The sequence below is a fragment of the Leucopleurus acutus genome, assembly GCF_964270905.1.
Source record: "Leucopleurus acutus genome assembly, chromosome: X".
NCBI classification, from domain to species: Eukaryota; Metazoa; Chordata; class Mammalia; order Artiodactyla; family Delphinidae; genus Leucopleurus; species Leucopleurus acutus.
In genome coordinates, this window is record NC_139148.1 from 63,230,822 (window position 1) to 63,247,824 (window position 17,003).

The 17,003-nt window shown below is 37.4% G+C and overlaps 1 long non-coding RNA gene across 3 annotated transcripts in view; it reads left to right on the forward strand.

The window, feature by feature from the left end:
• Positions 1 to 17,003, forward strand: part of LOC309978450 — a 71,756-nt gene that overhangs the window by 35,606 nt on the left and 19,147 nt on the right. Inside the window, exon 3 of one of the 3 annotated variants that reach the window (XR_014327126.1) lies at positions 3,268 to 3,325. The exons of the other annotated variants lie outside the window; for them this stretch is intronic. This is a non-coding gene — a long non-coding RNA (uncharacterized lncRNA). The remainder of the gene's footprint in view (positions 1 to 3,267; positions 3,326 to 17,003) is intronic. 3 annotated transcript variants of the gene reach the window in all.

The window sequence follows — 17,003 nt, forward strand, 5'->3', positions numbered from 1 at the left end:
ACTGATATAATTTTATTTTTTGAATATTTAGAGTAGTAATATGCTTTAATAAGTTAAAAAGTGTACAAAAGATTACACTCAGAGAAGTGTCATTCTCTCCTATATCCGTTCTACCTCATTTGCTTCCCCATCCCTTATTGATGACTCAGTTCATTGTTTTCTGGTTTATTCTGCTGACACAGATATATGTTTTCTTATTTTCCCTTCTCACACAATAGGTAGCATGATATATTTGTTCTTTAACATATTGTATTTTGAGTTTTCCTTTTAATACTACTTTTTGGAACCTACTCCATATCAATTCATAATATTCCTTTTTTATTTTTTGAATGTATGAAGCATCTGTAGTGATGTTCCTTATTTAATTCCTGATATTAGAAATTAGTTTTATTCCTTTCTTTATCAATCTATCTAATTTATCAGTTTTGAGATTTTTTTGTTTTCTCTATTTTTCAGTTTTTTATTTCAGTGATTTCTGCTCTTACCTTTATAATTTCCTTTTGCTTGCTTTGAGTTTAACTTGTCTTCCTTTCCTGCTTTCATAAGGTAGAAGTTTAGGTCAGGTGTAGGCAAAGTTTTTGTTAAAGGGCAGCATAGTATTTTAGCTTTATGGACCGTATGGCCTCTCACAATTGCTCAGTGCTGCTGTTGTGGCAGAAGTCGGCCATAGATAATTTAAGTGAATGGATGTGGCTGTGTTCTGGTAAAACATTATTTACAAAGACAGCATAGGCCTGGGGGCTGTAAATCAGTGAACCCCCCCCCCACTGGCTTAGATCATTGATTTGAGACCTTCCTTCTTTTTTTTGGCTGCGTTGGGTCTTCATTGGTACACGTGGGCTTTCTCTAGTTGCAGCGAGTGGGGGTTACTCTTCGTTGCAGTACGCTGGCTTCTCTTGTTGCAGAGCACAGGCTCTAGGCATGCAGGCTTTAGTAGTTGCCACATGCGGGCTCAGTAGTTGCCGCACATGGGCTCTAGGGTACGCGGGCATCAGCAGTATGGCACGCAGGCTCAGTAGTGGTGGCTCGTGGGCTTTAGAGCGCAGGCTCAGTAGTTGTGGTGCAATGGCTTAGTTGCTCTGCAGCATGTGGGATATCTTCCCAGACGAGGGATCAAACCCATGTCCCCTGCATTGGCAGGCGGATTCTTTTTTTTTTTTTAACATCTTTATTGGAGTATAATTGCTTTACAATGGGGTGTTAGTTTCTGCTTTATAACAAAGTGAATCAGTTATACATATACATATATCCCCACATCTCTTCCCTCTTGCGTTTCTCTCCCTCTCACCCTCCCTATCCCACCCCTCTAGGTGATCACAAAACACCGAGCTGATCTCCCTGTGCTATGCACCTGCTTCCCACTAGCTATTTTACGTTTGGTAGTGTATATATGTGTGTGCCACCCTCTCACTTTGTCACAGCTTACCCTTCCCCTCTCACCATATCCTCAAGTCCATTCTCTAGTAGGTCTGCGTCTTTATTGCCATCTTGCCCCTAGGCTTTTCATGACCATTTTTTGTTTGTTTTTTAGATTCCATATATATGTGTTAGTATACGGTATTTGTTTTTCTCTTTCTGACTTACTTCACTCTGTATGACAGACTCTAGGTCCATCCACCTCACTACAAATAACTCAATTTCGTTTCTTTTTATGGCTGAGTAATATTCCATTGTATATATGTGCCACATCTTCTTTATCCATTCACCAGTTTATGGACACTTAGGTTGCTTCCATGTCCTGGCTATTGTAAATAGAGCTGCAGTGAACATTGTGGTACATGACTCTTTTTGAATTATGGTTTTCTCAGGGTATATGGCAGGCAGATTCTTAACCACTGCACCACCAGAGAAGTCCCAAGACCTTCCTTCTTTTCTAAGATAGACATTTAAAGTCATAAATTTCTCTATTTAGCTGCATCTCACAGATTTAAAACATATTTTCATTATTATTCAGTACAAAATGTCATCTGATCTTTCTTTTTTTTGTTAGTAGTTTTTTGACTGAGTCAATGTTCATTTAAAGGAATGTTTAATTTCTAAGTATTTGGGGGCTTCCTAGTTACCTTATGGTTTGTGTTTAATTCTGTTGTGGTTAAAGAACATATTCTTTACAATCTTAATGTTTTAACTTGTTTTTTTTAATTTAATTAATTTATTTTTGGCTGCATTAGGTCTTTGTTGCTGCACACGCAGGCTTCCTCTTGTTGCAGTGAGTGGGGGATTACTCTTCGTTGTGGTGCGTGGGCTTCTCATTGTGGTGGCTTCTCTTTGTTGCAGAGCATGGGCTCTAGGCCTGTGGGCTTCAGTAGTTGTGGCTTGCGGGCTCCAGAGCACAGGCTCAGTAGCTGTGGTGCACGGGCTTAGTTGCTCCATGGCATGTGGGATCTTCCCAGACCGGGGCTCAAACCCATGTCCCCAGCATTAGCAGGTGGATTCTTAACCACTGTGCCACCAGGGAAGCCAATCTTAATGTTTTTATTTATACTTGTACTGTATTATGGTCCAGCATATTGTCCCTCTTGGTAAACCTACCTTGTGCAATTGAAAATAATGTGTGTTATGTCATTTTTGTTGTATTATCTAACAGTATCAATTGAATCTAGGTGATTGATAACGTTGTTCATATCTTTTATGCATGTATGCATTCCTGAATTTTTTTTTTATGTCTGTGAATTGCTGACAGAGGTTTAAAATTAGCAACCATGAGTGTAGAATTACCTTTTATTTTGTCAGTCTTTAGTTCATGTATTTTGATGTAGTTCATGTATTCTGTTACTGAGTGCAAATACGTTTATGATTATTGTGTATTGTTGAATCAGTACTTTTTTTAGTCTTAGTCCTTCTTGATTTCCAGTAATAAGTTTTGTTTTTAAATCTGTTTTATCTACTATTAATGCAACTATTTTAGTGAACTTATGCTTATCATTTCCTTCTGATATTGTTTTTCCACCCATTTCAGTCTATTTGTGTTTTATATTTAAAGTTCACCTCTGTATTTCATATTTAGTTTATGTTAGTTTTTAAATTGATTTTTAACAGTCTCTGCCTTTTAAGTGGAGCATTTATTCCATTAACATTTATTGGAATTATTGCCGAGTCTCTGCTGGGGTCTGCCATTTTATTTTTTGGCTTTCTATTTGTTTCCTCCATTATTAGTTTCTTTGTTCCTCCTTTCTTGCTTTTCTGGGAGCAGTTGAATTGTTTTAGAATTTCATTTTAGTTTTCCTATTTACTATTTAGCTTATGTTTTGTATATTATTTTTATAGTGGTCTTCCTATGAATTACAATGTTCATTCTTATGAAGAACCGAATTCCAACTCTAAGGTAAACCAAAATTGTAAACTAGCATTTGAGAATTTTAAAGTGGGCATTTTTATTCTCAATGAAGTGAAACAACATATTTTCTTTTTTAAATATTTATTTATTTTTATTGGTGTATAGTTGCTTTACAATGTTGTGCTAGCTCCTGATGCACAGCGAAGTGAACCAGCCATATATATACACATATCCCCCCCGCTTTTGGATTTCCCTCCCATCCAGATTGCTACAGAGCACTGAGTAGATTTCCCTGTGCTATACAGCAGGTCCTTACTAGTTATCTGTTTCATACCTAGCAGCATATGTATGTCAATCCCAGTCTCCCAATTCATCCCAGCCCTCCTTCCCCCTGCCGTGTCCACATGTTGAAACAACATATTTTCAATGCATGAAAATCTCAGTAGAAAAATGGAAACTCTCCACAAGGAGCTCATGAAAAGGAAATAAATGGATATGCTGGAAAACAACAATGTAATTTCTGAAGTGCAGAGTTCATTGAGGAGATTTAACTTCTGTATGTGTATAGACGTGACAGAAGAAAGAGTAAGTGAGCTTGGAGCCAGATCAATAAAAATTATCTTAGGTGAGGAAACGAGTAAAAAAAAGAATGAGAAAAACTGAACAGAGCCACGGAAACCTGTTAGATCACATCAGTCAAACATATGTGTAATTGGGATATCAGAAGAGATGAAAGAGACAAATAGGGAAAAACATTTTTTAAATGAAAAATTCTCAAACTCCATTAAATGTAAAAATTTGCAGACAGAAAATGCTAAATATGAAGCATGATAAAGGTAAAGAAGGCCACCTTAGGCACATCATAATTAAAGTGTCTGAAGCCAAACAAAAAGTGTAAGCTTAGCAACACAAAAATGACATATACATGGGCATAATGATCATATTACTTTCTGACTTCTCATCAGAAACCATTTCAGCCAAACTGCATGGAACAGCACCTTTAAAGTTGTGAGCGAAAAAATAAAAAACAAACCTGTCAATCCTTAATGTATATCCAGTGAAAATACTCAAAAATGAAGATGGAATAAAGGCATTTTCAATAAAAGAAAACTAAGAGTATTTGTTACAAATGGATCTGTATTACACCACAAGATAAAGAAGTACTTACGACAGAAGTAAATGAAACTTCTTGAAAACTTGGATCCTCAGAAAAGAATGAAGGGCATTAGAACTGCTAAATATCTGGGTAAATGCAAAGTTTGTTTTTTTTTTTTTTTTTGGCCTTTTCTGTCTTCATAGCTTTATAAAGCAAATACCTTATTAAAAATTAAAATTGTAACATCGTTGTATTAGGTCTATAACATACATGTATGTATTATATATAAAAAAGTAAAATAAAGAACGGGACTATGAGCTTATAACATTGCAAGATATTGTGAAGCAATACATTATTAACTGCAAAAGGACTGTGATGTAGTAAGCTTTTACATATAGTTGGGTCTGTTTTCTGGACTTTTCTGTTCCTTTCCATTGACCTCTCTATTCAGGGGCTAGTACCACACTCCTGATTATATAGGCTTTATAGTATATTATAATAACTTGTCAGGTTAGTTCACTCATGGAGCTTTTTTTTTTCTTCAGTGTTTTCCTAGAAATTTATGTGGGTTTATTTTTCCAGTTGAACTTCAGGATCAATTTGTATAGCTCTGTAAAACTAATTTTGGGGGATTTTGGGGGGAGGATTTTATTAAATTTATAAAATTATGTTTATAAAATTTATAAACTTATAAGTGTTGTCTTGAAGATCTTGGGACATCCTAATCCAAAAACAAGGGATGTCTTTTTATTTATTTAAGGCTCTTTTTGAATTTTTAATGTGTATTTTATAGTTATCTTTATATATATTTTAAACAGTTTTTGACCTGCTTATTCATAATATTTTATCCTTTTTGTTGCTGTTGTATTTGGGGCTTTACCATAATGCCCTCTAACACAGGGGTCAGAAAGTTTAAGGACCAAATCGAAGGTGTTTTATGCTTTTCAAGTCCTGGTCTTTCACACTACTTAACTCTGCCATTGTAGCACAGAAGTCACCTTAGACAATTAATAAATGAATGAGTGTGACTGTTTTCCAGTAAAACTTTATTTATAAAAACAGGCACCAGGACTTCTGTTTCAGAAAGTGTGACATAGATACATTTCTCCCTGTTCCTCCACTCTTAAGTACACTGTAATCCCTGGAAATAACTTAAGAGGCAACCCAAGGAGAACTCTGAAAAGTGGAAAGAGGAGCTCTGTTAATATGTTGGTAAGGTATGTGGGGAGAGGAGTAGCATTTATATCCCTGTGATTAAGTCTCAGTCTTTTAGTGAGCCTGTGCCCCTTGTCTGTGACCTTACCAAGTGATTCTTGGGTTTTTCCCACTTGAGGTGAGACAGGAAGGCTAGAAAGGGCTGGATTTGGGTACTTCCCTTTTTTCTGTCAGAGGCTCAAAGGGACTGGAGTTGGGTATTTTCTTTCCTCTATGTCAAAGGCTGTAGGGAACAGAAGTTGGGATTTCCCTTACCCGAGGTCTGTTTGACTGTGATAAAATGTTTCCCTTGACAGTGTGCCTTTTTTAAGGAGAACAGAATGCTCTGGGTGTATTTGAAAATGGTCCGGTTCAGAACTGAAAGAGTAATTCAACATTTGGAAGTCAATCATGTAACTAAAAAAGAAAACATGTTATCTCAATATGTACAAAAAGAAAAAGCATTTGACATAATTTAAAACCTATTCATAACAAAAAAATGCTTAGCAAATTTGGAATAGAAGGCAACCTCATTAATGTGATAAATTGAATCTCCTAAACATTGATAGTAACATCAGTATCAACCATTAAAGACTTAATGGTTTCCCCTTCTATGAACAGGAAGTAGGCAAGTATGTTAGATTTCACCATGACTATTCAGTTTTGCACTGGAAGTTCAACCCAATACCATAAGGCAATAAAAAACAATAAAGGGCATGCATTTCAGTATACTAGCTGTGAATATTTGGAAATCAAAATTTAATTAACAGTACCATTTACAGTGGCACCCCACCCCCCCAAAAATCCCATGAAATATAGGCAAATCTTGCTTTACATAGTATTGTGGGACTGTAAAAATGACTGCTACCTGAAAGCAGTATTAATTAATGGAAAAATTACTGTTGCTCCATTACCTAAAAAGTTTTTTGTCAAAACATTAAAAATTCTTACTGTCAATCACAAATGTATAGGAAATTTAAAGCATTAGTTAAGCTAACAGTTATTTACTATATTTTAATATGAAATGTTAGAAACATTTAAAATTAGAGTGTTTTATTTCATTATAAAAATTATCAATAGTAGATTTAACAGTGCTTACTTTCTTCTCGTATAATTTGTATATTAGGAATGAGCATCTTTTCTATAGTTTGCTGAATTGTCATTCTTCTTTCTAAATATGGATTTCCATCCAGCATTTCATCTTTCATGCTTTCAATGTCATGAAATATTTCTGAAAGTTTCTTTAATATAAAATTTTTTGCTGGTATGTCATTCCCTATTGGTCATCTTCATCCTTTTCAGCACAGTCACTGTTCTCATTTGTACTGGTAAGTTACTACAGGTGCATATCTAAACATCTCAAATGATATTGTCAACATTTCCATGGTCAGCCAATTATGTTATAACTATGTTTACATTAATTTCAAATTTCCCGTCAGTATTAACACTTTTATTACTGCACTTCTATTTTTTTTTCTTGGCCATTTCCTTTTTTGATTATGTATTTTCGAAGATGTTGTATGGGTTCATCCCTGGAAGACAAGGAGGCAACATAACTACATTTTTGCATGTAAACTGAATACCTGATATGCAGTGACTGATCACTAGTAGACTTCAAAAGAAGTGAGGTTTCTAGTTCCACATGTAAGGAACTTGGAGCCACTCCATCCAAAAGATAAGTAAAAAACTAAACAGACTGAAAAATCACCAGTGCTTCTTGTATCTGTAAAAGAGGAGAGGACACAGGGCAAACTATTGCCCACAAGATTGGAGAGAAGAGACAGGTGAATACAGGGAATCATGGCTTACTGTAGTAGAGGAGCAGAAACCACTGCAGGAACCAGTGCCAGGATAGGAAAACCTGAACTGTAAGTTAAATTGCTGGAGCCTCAGTGTGGACAAGTCTGAGAGGTAAAAACTCCTTGGGAACCCAGTCATAGAGGGATCTCCACAATATTGTGAGATTTACCTCCAGGAGTACATACAGGAGAAAAATACCCTTGTACTTCTGTCAGGGGGAGAGACAGGGGAATCATTTTGAAATAAGCCAGAGTACTCTGTTCTTAAGAAGACCTGACCTCAGAGGCAACTATTTAACCAGAGCCTAACCTGCTGGGGTATTATCATAGCCTAACTTAACCTGGGGAAGGGGAATACCCAACTCCAGCTTACTGTAGCCATCCTGTCCCACCCAAGGCAAGAAGAATAAAACTGAGAAGCTGTTGTGAAGTTACATAGTCCAGAGACTACGGTCACTGAGAGATCGAAATCTAATTATAGGACTGTAGAATGTTTCTCCTTCCCTCACGCTTCACCATCCCATTACTAAAGCCTTGTTATAGCAGTTCCTTTTACATTGTATGTCGTGTCCAGCTATCAAGAAAAAACTACAAGGCATACCTAAAGGCAAAAAAACCCAATTTGAAGATGCAGACCAAGGACCAGAACCAGAGATGGCAGGTATATTGGAGTTATCAGACCTGGAATTTAAAACAACTATGATTAATATTCTAGGGGCTCTAAATGGGTGAAGTAGACAGCATGCCAGAAGAGACGGACAGTGTAAGTAGAGAGATGGAAATCCTAAGAAAGAACCAAAAGAAGTGATAAATATAAAAAATACTGTAACAGAAATGAAGAATGGTTTTGATGGGCCCCTTAGTAGACTAAACAAGGCTGAGGAAAGAATCTCTGAGCTCAAGGATATAGTAATAGAATTCTTGAAAACCAAAAGCAAAGGGAACAAAAGACTGAAGAAAAAAGTAGAATATTGAAGAACTGTGGCACAACCACGAAGTGTAACATACATGTAATGGGAATACAAGAAGAAGAAGTAAAGGAACAGAAGTTATATTTGAAGTAATAGTGACTGAAATTTTCCCCCAAATTAATGTTAGACACCACAGCACAGATCCAGGAAGCTCAGAGAGCACCAAGATAAATGGGCCAAAAACTATACCTAGGAATATCATTTTAAAAAACTACAGAAAATTAAAGCTAAAAAAAAATCCTGAAAGAAGCGAGAGGACTATGTTAAAGACTCTAGTGGGTGACGTAGACAGCATGTAGGAACAGATGGGCAATGTAAGCAGAGAGATGGAAATCCTAAGAACCAAAAGAAATGTTAAATATCAAAAACACTATAAAAGAAATGAGGACACCTTTATAGAGGAATAAAAATAAGAATCACATCTGACTTCTCAGAAATGATAGCAAGAAAAGCATGGAGTGAAATATTTAAAGTGGTTAGAGAAAAAAACCTGGAAACTAGAGTTCTGTACTTTGCAAAGTTATCCTTCATAAGCGAAGAAGAAATAGAGACCTTCTCAGACAAACAAAAATTGAAGGTCCATTTTTTGCCAGTAGACCTTTCAGGAAACGTTAAAAGAAGTGCTTAGAGAGGAGGAAAGTGATAAAGATTAGAAACTCGGATCTACATAAAGTAGTATCGAAGCGCCTTGAAGAAGGAATGAGTGAAGGTGAATAAAAACTTTTTTTCTTATTATTAATTGATCTAACAGGTAATAGTTTGTTAATAATAACACTGTATTCAATCATGTGTACTTTTATATATCATATGCATATATGTTTGTGCTTATGTTTACTTACATATAAGTGAAATTAGTGAAAGCAATGATATAAGGTACAGGAGGGAGGAATTAGGAGTATTTTGTTATTAAAAGGTACTCACACTACCGGGAAGTGATATAATGTTGTTTGAAAGCAGACCTGGATTAATTGTAAATGTATATTGCATTGTGGCAAGCACTAAAAAAAAGTTACAAAAGAAGTATTAGCTGATATGCTAATAAAGGGGAGAAAATGGAATCATATAAAATGCTCAGTTAAAACCACAAAAGGCCAAAAAAATTAAAAGACAAAAATAGGAACAGAGAAAAAGTGCAACAAATAGAAAACAGGAACAAATATAGTAGATATTAATCCAGCTATATCAATAATCACTTTCAACATCAGTGTTCTAATTGCACAAATTTGGGAGTGTTCAGAGTAGGTCAGATAACAAGAGCCAACTATATGCTTCCTAAAAGAAGTGAATTATAAAGACACATACAGATAAAAGTAAATGAGTGGGCTTCCCTTGTGGCACAGTGGTTGAGAGTCCGCCTGCTGATGCAGGGGACATGGGTTCGTGCCACAGTCCGGGAAGATCCCACATGCCGTGGAGCGGCTGGTCCTGTGAGCCATGGCTGCTGAGCCTGTGCGTCCAGAGCCTGTGCTCCACAGCAGGAGAGGCCACAGCAGTGAGAGTCCCATGTACCGCAAAAAAAAAAAAAAAAAAAGTAAATGGGTGGAAAAGATATATCATGTTAACACTAGTGAAAAGAGAGTAGGAGTACCTCTATTAATTTCAGATGGAGGAGATTTCAAAGAAATTAAAGGTGTCAGGGATAAAGAAGGTCATTACATAACGATAAAGGGGTCAATTCTCCAAAAAGATACAACAGTCCTTCACGTGTATACACTTACCAACAGAACATCAAACTATTTGAGGGAAAACCTATGCAAACTACAAAGAGAAATAGATGAAACCATCTATTAGTTAGAGACTTCAACACCTCTCTTTCAGAAATGGACAAATCCAGCAGGCAGAAAATCAGTAAGGACATAGTTGAACTCAACACCACCATCAATCAGCTGGGTCTAATGAATATCTATAGACTACTTCATTGAACAACACTAAGATTACACATTCTTCTCAAGCTGACATGGAACATTCAGCAAAATGGAAAACATTTTGGGCCATAAAACACACCTTAACAAATTTAAAAGAATAAAATCAATATATGCTCTCAGACTGCAATGGAATGAGATTACAAATCAATAATTTTCCTGATTAGAAATATCTGGAAAATCTCAAATGTGTTGAGATTAAAAACACTTCTAAATAACACATGTGTTAAAGAAGCAGTATCAAGTGAAATTTTTAAATATTTTTAATCAAATGAAAATGAAAACTCTACTTACCAAAATTTGTAGAATGTAATGAAAGCAGTGCTCAGAGAATAATTTATAGCACCGGATATGTATTTATAGAAAACAAGAAACAACTAAACTCAATCTAAATTTCTACCTTAGGAAACTAGAAAAAAGCAAATTAATCTAAAGAAGAAAAATAACAGTTAGAGCAGAAATTAATAAAACTGAAAACAAGAAATACAAAAAGTAAATGAATCCAAAAGTTGGTTCTTTCAAAAGATCCATGAAATTCATAAGCCTCTAGACAGACTAAGAAAAATAAAACAGAGGACACAAATTACTCATATCAGAAATGAAAGATGGGACATCACTGCAGATCCTGTGGACACTGAAATGATAATAAAGGAATACTATAAACAATTCTGTGCCCACATATTTGATAATCTAAATGAAATGGACCAATTCCTCAAAAGACACAGTTTACCAAAACTTACACAATAAAAATAGACAATCTCAGGAATTCCCTGGTGGTCCAGTGGTTGGGACTTGGTTCTCTCACTGCCAGGGGCCCAGGATCAATCCCTTGTCAGGGAACTAAGAACCTGCAAGGTGTGTGGTGCAGCCAAAAAAAGAAAAAAGATGAGTATAGAAAAAGTTACATTTAAAAAAGTAGACAATCTTCTTAGTCCTATATCTATGAAGGAAATTGAATCAATATTTAATAACCTTTCAAAACAGAAAGCACCAGGCCCAGATGGGTTCACTAGTAAATTCTGTAAGACATTTAAGGAAGGAATCATCCCAGTACTCTACAATCGTTTTCAGAGGATAGAGGCAGAGAAAATGTTTCCTAACTTATTCTGTGAGGCCAACATTACCCTAATAGGAAAATCAGACAAAGGCATTACAAGAAAACTGCAGACCAGTATCTTTCATGAACATAGATAAAAGTTCTCAACAAAATATTAGCAAATCAAATACAACAATGTATAAAGAATTATGCATCATGAATAAATGGAATATATAATTGGTATGCAAGGTTGTTTCAGCATTTGAAAATTAATTAATGGTCAGATGCCAGTCCCTGCCCCTGCTGTCCTGGGAGTGTGCACAGGCCACCAGACCTGCACACCCCATATCAAGGGGATAATGGCTAGCACACACTGAGGAAAGAGGCAGCAATCATCCAAACTAAAAGCAGCCCCTCCATTCTGGACAAGATGGCAGAGTAGAAGGACTTGTGCTCACCTCCTGTCATGAAAACACCAAAATCACGACTAACTGCTGAACAGCCATCAATAAAAAAGGCTGGAACCTATGAAAAAATATATTTTACATCCAGAGACAAAGAAGAATCCACAATGAGATGGTAGGAGGGGCACTTTCATGATATAATCAAATCCCATACCTGCCAGGTGGGCAACCCACAAACTGGAAAATATATCAGGTTCTCCCACAGGAGTGAGAGTTCTGAGCCCTACGTCAGGCTCCCCCAGCCTGAGGGTTTGACATTGGGAGGAGAAGCCCCCAGAGCATTTGGCTTTGAAGGCTAGCAGGGCATGAGTGCAGGAGCTGCATAGCAGTGGGGGAAACAGACTCCACTCTTAGAGGGCGCACACAAGGCTTCATGTGCACTGGGACTCAGCACAAAGCAGTGACTCCATAGGAACCTGGGCTAGACCTACTGGCGGGTCTTGGAGGGTCTCCTGAGGAGGCAGGTGTCAGCTGTGGCTCACTGTGGGGGCAAGGACATTGGTGGCAGAAGCCCCAGGAAATATTAATTGGTGTGAGCTCTCATGGAGGTCACCATTTTGGCACTGAGACATGGCCCCACCCAACGGCCTGCAGGCTCCAGTGCTGGGATGCCTCAGGCCAATCAACCAGCAGGCTGGGAACACAGCTCCACCCATCAGCAGACAGGCTGCCTAAAGTTGTACTGAGCTCACAGCCACCTCTAAACCCACCCCTTGAAATGGCAGGTACCAGTCCCTTCCACCAGGAAGACTGCACAAGCCCCTGGACCAACTTTACCCACCCGGGTGGCAGACACCAGAAGCAAGAGGAACTATGACCCTGCAGCCTGTGGAAAGGACATCACAAACACAGAAGGTTAGGACTTCCCTGGTGGTGCAGTGGTTAAGAATCTCCTGCCAAGGCAGGGGACACAGGTTTGATCCCTGGTCTGGGAAGATCCCACATGCCACAGAACAGCTAAGTCTGTGTGCCACAACTACTGAGCCTGCACTCTAGAGCCCATGAGCCACAACTACTGAGCCCAAGTGCCACAATCACTGAAGCTGTGCACCTAGAGCCTGTGCTCCGCAGCAAGAGAAGCCATTGCAATGAGAAGCCCGCTCACAGTAGTGAAGAGTAGCCCCAGCTTGCCACAACTAGAGAAAACCTGCACACAGCAACGAAGACCCAATGCAGCCCCAAATAAAATTTTAAATAAATTTATATAAAAACACATGAGAAAAACCCACAGAAGGTTGGACAAAATGAGACGGTAGAGAAATGTAGTCCAGATGAAGGAACAAGATAAAACCCCAGAAGAACAGCTAAGTGAAGTGGAGATAGGCAATCTACCTGAAAAATAATTCATAGTAATGATAGTAAAGGTGATCCAGGATCTTGGAAAAAGAATGGAGGCACAGACCGAGAAGATGTAAGAAATGTTTAACAAAGATTTTTGTTTTGTTTTCAAATTTGCTTTATTATTATTTTTTTAACATCTTTATTGGAATACAATTGCTTTACAATATTGTGTTAGTTTCTGCTATACAGCAAAGTGAATCAGCTTTATGTATATTTACATCCCCATATCCCCTCCCTCTAGAGCCTCCCTCCCACCCTCCCTATCCCACTCCTCTAGGTCATCACAAAGCATCGAGCTGATCTCCCTGGAGGTAGAGATTTAAAGAACAAACTGTTAAACAGAGATGAACAATACAGTAGCTGAAATGAAAAACACACTAGAAGGAATTAATGGCAGAATAAATGAGGCAGAACAGATAAGTGAGCTGGAAGACAGTGGTGGGAATCAGTGCCACAGGACAGAATAAAGAAAACGGAATGAAAAGAAATGAGGACAGTGTAAGAGACCTCTGGGACAACATTAAATGCACCAATATTCACATTGTAGGGGTCCCAGAAGGAGAAGGGAGAGAGAAAGGGCATGAGAACATATTTGAAGAGAAAATTAATTAATGTAAACTCTTATATCAACAGGCTAAAAAAAGAAAAATCACATGATCATAGCAATAGATGCAGGAAAAGCATTTGACAAAATCCAACACCCATTTGTGATTTAAAAAAACAAAAACCTTGCAATAAACTAGGAATGTAGGGGGAACTAACTCAGCCTGATAAAGATGATCTATCTACATAAAACCTACAGCTTGATACCTAATGGTGAGAAGCTAGCAGCTTTCACACCAAGATCAGATAAAAGGCAAAGATGTCCCCTGTCACCACTCCTTTTTTTTTTTAACATCTTTATTGGGGTGTAATTGCTTTACAATGGTGTGTTAGTTTCTGCTTTATAACAAAGTGAATCAGTCATACATAAACATATGTTCCCATATGTCTTCCCTCTTGTGTCTCCCTCCCTCCCACCCTCCCTATCCCACCCCTCCAGGCTGTCACAAAGCATCGAGCCAATATCCCTGTGCCATGCGGCTGCTTCCCACTAGCTATCTACCTTACTACGTTTGTTAGTGTGTATATGTCCATGACTCTCTCTCGCCCTGTCACAGCTCACCCTTCCCCCTCCCCATAACCTCAAGTCCGTTCTCTAGGAGGTCTGCGTCTTTATTCCTGCCTTACCCCTAGGTTCTTCATGACATTTTTTCCCTTAAATTCCATATATATGTGTTAGCATACGGTATTTGTCTTTTTCTTTCTGACTTACTTCACTCTGTATGACAGACTCTAAGTCTATCCATCTCATTACAAATAGCTCAGTTTCGTTTCTTTTTATGGCTGAGTAATATTCCATTGTATATATATGTGCCACCACTCCTTTTTAACATTGTACTGGATTCTAGCTAAAGCAAAGACAAGGAAATTAAAGGAATACATTTTGGATAGGAAAAAATATAACTGACTTTGGTTGGAAATGACATGTTTGTCTATGTAGAAAATATGAATTGACAAAACTAAAACCAAAAATACCTTCCCAGAACTGAAAAAATTATAGAAAGGATTCAGGATACAAGGTTTTTCAGTCACTTTCTTAGCAGCAACAAGCAAGTGGAATTTGAAGTTAAAAACACAGGTCTGGGGGCTTCCCTGGTGGTGCAGTGGTTGAGAGTCTGCCTGCCGATGCAGGGGACACGGGTTCGTGCCCCGGTCCGGGAGGATCCCACATGCCGTGGAGCGGCTGGGCCGGTGAGCCATGGCCACTGAGCCTGCGCGTCCGGAGCCTGTGCTCTGCATCGGGAGAGGCCACAACAGTGAGGGGCCCACGTACCGCAAAAAAAACAAAAAACACAAAACACAGGTCTGTTCACATTCATACTCTCCAAAATGAAACTGGTATAAATCTAACAAAATATGTACAAGATATATATGAGGAAAACTGTAAAATTCTGATAATAGAAATTACCTGATTTAATGGAGATAGTATCAATACATGTTCATGGATAAAGAAGACTCAATATATTCAAGATGTATGTTTTTCCCAATTTGATGAATAGCTTCAAGGTAGTCCTAATAAAAATTCCAGTAAGTTATTTTGTGGATATCAACAAACTGATTATAAAGTTTATATGGAGAGACAAAATACCCTGCATTACCAACATGTTATTTGAGAAGAGCAAAGTTGAAAGATTCACACTACTCTACTTCAAGACTTATTTTAAAGCTACAGACAGTAATCAAGATAGTGTTGTATTATTCCCCCCAATAGACAAATAGATTAATGAAACAGAATAGGTAGCCCAGAAATAGACCCAAGTGAAAATTGATATATATGACAAAAGAGCATATATATGATATATATGCCAGTATGGTACTGGCACAAAAACAGAAATATAGATCAATGGAACAGGATAGAAAGCCCAGAGATAAACCCACGCACATATGGTCACTTTATCTTTGACAAAGGAGGCAAGAATATACAATGGAGAAAAGACAGCCTCTTCAGTAAGTGTGCTGGGAAAACTGGACAGCTAAATGTAAAAGAAGGAAATTAGCACACTCTCTAACATCATACACAAAAATAAACTCAGTGTTGATTAAAGACCTAAATGTAAGGCTGAATACTATAAAACTCTTAGAGAAATATATAGCAGAACACTCTTTGACATAAGTCACAGCAACATCTTTTTTGACCCACTGCCTAGAGTAATGAAAATAAAAACAAAAATAATGGGACCTAATTAAACTTAAAACCTTTAGCGCAGCAAAGGAAACCATAAACAAAATGAAAAGACAGCCCTCAGAATGGGAGAAAATATTTGCAAATGAAGCGACCCACAAGGGATTAATTTCCAAAATATGTAAACAGCTCATGCAGCTCAATATCAAAATAAAAAACAACAAACCCAATCATAAATGGGCAGATGATCTAAATAGACATATCTCCAAAGAAGACATACCGATGGCCATGAGACACATGAAAAGATGCTCAACATCACTAATTATTAGAGAAATGCTATCAAAATTACAATGAGGTATCACCTCACACCAGTCAGAATGGCCATCATCAAAAAATCTACAAACAGCAAATGCTGGAGAGAGTGTGGAGAAAAGGGAACCCTCTTGCACTGTTGGTGGGGATGTAAATTGGTACAGCCACTATGGAGAACAGTATGGAGGTTCCTTAAAAAACTAAAAATAGAGCTGCCATTTGATCTAGCAATCGCACTCCTGGGTGTATATCTGGAGAATACCATAATTTGAAAAGATACATGCACCCAATGTTCATTGCAGCACTATTTACAATAGCCAAGACATGGAAGCAACCTAAATGTCCATTGATGGATGAATGGATAAAGGTGTGGCACATGTATACAATGGAATATTACTCAGTCATAAAAAAGTACAAAATAATGCCATTTGCAGCAACATGGATGGACCTAGAGATTGTCATACTGAGTGAAGTAAGTGAAACATAGACAAGTATATGATATTGCTTATTGTGGAATCTGTAAAAAAGGTTACAGATGAACTCATTTACAAAACAGAAGTAGAGTCACCGATGTAGAAAACAAACTTACAGTTACCAGGGGATAAAGGGGGGGGAGGGATAAATTGGGAGATACACACTACTATATATAAAATAGATAACTAATTAGAACCTGCTGTATAGCACAGGGAACTCTGTACTCTGTAATGGCCTATATGGGAAAAGAATATAAGAAAAAAAGGAGTGGATATATGCATATGTATAACTCATTCACTTTGCTGTACACCTGAAACTAACACAACATTGTATTAATAAAAATAATTTTTAAATAATAAATAATAAAAAATTTTAAAAAACAACCCAATTTA